The 4,200-nt window shown below is 27.3% G+C and overlaps 1 long non-coding RNA gene across 1 annotated transcript; it reads right to left on the bottom strand.

The window, feature by feature from the left end:
- Positions 1–1,505: 1,505 nt before the first annotated feature.
- On the bottom strand, positions 1,506–2,658 carry LOC145038926 (uncharacterized). The gene is made up of 2 exons (XR_013679641.1): positions 2,541–2,658; positions 1,506–2,228 (listed from the first exon to the last, which is right to left on the bottom strand). It is a non-coding gene; the product is annotated as an uncharacterized LOC145038926 (long non-coding RNA).
- Between the last annotated feature and the right edge of the window lie 1,542 nt (positions 2,659–4,200).

Genomic DNA, 4,200 nt, shown 5'->3' with positions numbered 1-4,200 from the left:
ATATGCTCAATAACCTAAAAACGCTGACTTCCAGTTCTTGGAGTTCATGGAGGTGTTTTAGTGCATGGAAATTCTCTCTCTCAAGAGTCACCTTTGTCCTAGGTGTGTTGTGAGCCATTTGAGGCATTTATACTTTTGGTGTTAAGCTCTTAAGGCCAAATACTAAAAGGTTTCAAGCTACAACAAAAGGTATGTCATCCTAACTAGTATTTTATATTGTTTATGTCAATTGCATGCTAGTTATAGGCCTAATGCTTTGGATAAACTATTACATGTATAATTAGAGAAAACATAGATCCAAGGCATTTAGGTTTATATGTGCACCATGAGATGTTGTAGTATACAAAACCCAACAAGTATGACACCCCAACGATTTGAAATGCCATGGAGAACAGTTAAAAACAAATTTGATTGTGGGGTCTTTACAATAAGACACATGGAAACCTATATGGGACAACCAATCTCAAAGTGGAAACCATGTCTTCATAAAGAAAGTGCAATTCAACAAACTACTTTAGAAAAGCTCAGGCAAAGGTATGCACACCAAATGCTAACTTCTGAAATTAACATGTTGAAGGCTAAGGTGTTGGATCTTGTTGAAAAATATCAAAAGGTTGAATTTAAAGTGTGTACTACTCATGCATACAAGGCTATGCAAACAATTTAAAAATGTTAAAAGAATATTGATGATTGCTTGTGATGAAGTGTGATGGTATAGAACAGTTTGTGTTGAAGATGAATGAATTTAAAGTAAATGTAAGATGATTATGTGAAACAAGTTGTAGATGGTTTGTTAAGTGTTATTGAACATTGTTTAAATAGTTTGTGAAATGCTTATGAACAGGTTTTTTAATCTTGTGTTGAATGATTATGTAATAGAAACTAGTTTGCTTATTTCTGTCAGTTTTTTATATTCAAATATTTTCAAAGTTTATTTTTGTTTATTCATAAATGAATGTGAATATGATATATTCATTTATGATTAAGTTAGGAGTAATATGTCAGTATAACAAAGTTCAGATATGAATATAGCAAAATTTCAGATATGAATATAACTTATTAGTAGAAACAAGTTTGCTTATTTCTAGCATTTTTTTATATTCAAATATTTTCAAAGTTTATTTTTGTTTATTCATAAATGAATATAAATATGTATATTCATTTATGATTATGTTAGGAGTAATATGTTAGTATAAAAACGTTCATATATGAATATAACAAAGTCCAGATATAAATATAACCTATTTATTAGTATAACAAAGTTCACATATTTGTATTCATTTATGGTAGTTCTCAATTTTTTTTAAGTTTATTCATAATTAAATACCAACATTATATATTCATTTACCTTTAATATGTAAATAATAACATCTTTAATGATAAATGAATCCACATATTATGTATTCATTTATGAATAATTTACAAATAATATGTGTATTTCACATATAAATTTACCATATCAATATAACTTATTTAATAGTAAAATAAAAAGCATGCATGATATATTCATTTAAAATAAAATATATTTCACATATCAATTTACCATATCAATATAAGTGTGTATTATTCATAAATGAATAAAACCAAAAAACATGAAAAAAACCCTAAATGTCTTTTGTTGATTGAGCAGCTGCGATTCTTACTGGACATGTACGTAAATTGTGAGGAACTCATTTTCCACATTCTAAACACATTCTATGTTTTTTTTAGAATTTTCATATACTACTTCACCTGCACTTGGAATTCTTTTCTTGATTCTAGAACCTTTATTCATTTGAACTTGAGGAACATGAATATTAATCTCTTTTGGAATAGGAATAGAAACACCCATAAACTTGCATACGATTTCACCATCCGTCTTGCTTTTCAATCTAGTAGATGTATAATCACTCTCACTCTCAAATTCATACAACAACATCTATTGTTTCTCAACAAACACAACCAATTTCTTTTTGTCATCTCTTACAATATCCAAACATGATTCAAAATTATAATATGAATCATTTACTATCTTCACATTCTCACAATCTCCTGAATCAGATTGAAGATAACTAAATCAATAATTTCTTGATATCACATCCTTTCTCCATCTTTTTAGAATGTACCTTTCAGAAATTTCTTTAACACCACATCTCATCATTATTGTAAGCATGTCTGCATAAAACACCCATACGCTTGAAATGTTCACAACCGCAATTTATTTATTTCTCTTCAGCTTTTATTTCAACCTGATACAAAAACATAATTAAAAAAATTAAAAAAACAATTTAAACAAATATTACACATTTACATTCATATATGAATGCTTATATATGAACAATCATATATAAGTATTCATATATTAATATTACATTCTAACCATATACAATAATACATATTCATATATGAATAATAATAAATAAATATTCTTATATGAACATGTTCTAATTTTAAAATGATAAGAATATTCATTTATATGAATATTCTCATATTCATATATAAACATTACATTTTTCATAAAAAAAAATAAATAAATAAAAAAATAAAAACTATTAAATTACCTTAAATTCATTTTTAAATTCGTTTTTACTGTTGTTGTGTTGCACAATGTAAAATTTTCATGCATCTTCAATACCAACATACGAGTATGTGTAGAAAAAACTTGATTTATATATTTCTTTTTGGACCTCAAAAAATAATGTACTTGTATAAACCTTTGATGCTTGTAGTTCTATTTATAGGTGTTTGCATTTTATATGATGCTTTCTTTAATGCCTTATCAAGCTCTCGTTGAGTAAGCCTTTTCTTTTAAATGGCAGTGTCGTAATTCATCATGAAATGCAAAAGTAAATTACCACTTTCTGAGTAGGTGTTAAAGAATGAATTCATACTCTTTGACCTGGACGTAGTCTTCATCAACCCACACATTGCAATATCATTAATATCCAGGTATCCATGAATCACGTTTTGTAAACATTTCTTTAAACCATCTCGTGTCTTCCAGATTGAACTCCTTCATAAGCAAACCCCACTTCATCTCAAATACATCAGGTTTCATATTAATGTCCCAAACAAGCTTCGAGAATCTTTTTCTAAAGTCTGTGTTCGTAAATAAATAATCTAACATCTGTACTAAAACAAAAATAAAATAAACTTCTATATTTATTCATGAATGAATAAATATTATTAAGTAAAATAATAATAAATATTCATAAATGAATATACTAATATTTGCAAAAATTACTATATTCATCTATGAATAACTAAATACTATCATACATATTTGAAATATATTAAAATAATACCTTTTTTTACTATCATACATATTTGAAATATATTAAAATAATACCTTGTTTTTTAACTTTTTCATTATATGCCATATACATAATCAGTGCTTTGAATTAGGAAAAAACATTCTCAATGGCTTGTTTTATTGCAACATATTGATCGGTTAAAACAAGTGTTGGTTCTTTCCCATGAGTTTTAAGAAACGCTTTAAGCAACCAAGAGTAGGACTCAATGCTTTCATTGGTTAGCAAACCGGCTCCAACAGTAACTAATTTTTTATGATGGTTAATAGCAGTGAATGGAACAAAAACCATTCGATACCTAACACACACACACACACAAAAAAGTGTTCATTCAAGTCAATTTTTTATGTAATCATAAGTAAATATAAATATATTCATGTATGAATACAGTTACAATATATTATTAGAATAATTTCAACAATAAAAACTGAACATTAAACATAAAAGTTAAAATATTCATTGATGAATAAGCAATAAAAAAGTAGATAGAATAACTTACTTGTTTGTTCGGAAAGTCGCATCAAACGAGATAACATCACCAAATTCAGCATAATATGCCTTCTCCATTTCATACCCAAAACATAGAGTCCAAAACATCATATTGACAATTAAACTCAAATGAGTAATTTGGATAGTGAGCTCGACGACCATTCATTGTGTTTATTATCATTTGGACATCTATATAACTTATAACCTTGTTGATATCTCTCCTTAAATTTTTATAGTCAACTACTTTGGGCATTACAAACTCATACCCACCTCTCTGACTTGCCCTTAACTTATGAGCCATACTTGTGCCTATTTTTGATGTGGAAGCATGCACTATAAACTCTTTTTCTGAGTATGACATTTTCCTTGCTTTTTTTAAATCACTTATCTTCTCAAGTGGATGGTTGTGAAGTTCATTAAA

This window comes from Lactuca saligna, chromosome 4, assembly GCF_052625555.1.
Source record: "Lactuca saligna cultivar CGN05327 chromosome 4, ASM5262555v1, whole genome shotgun sequence".
NCBI classification, from domain to species: Eukaryota; Viridiplantae; Streptophyta; class Magnoliopsida; order Asterales; family Asteraceae; genus Lactuca; species Lactuca saligna.
The sequence above is the reverse complement of the archived record's forward strand: the minus strand, read 5'-3'. Positions and strand labels throughout refer to the sequence as shown.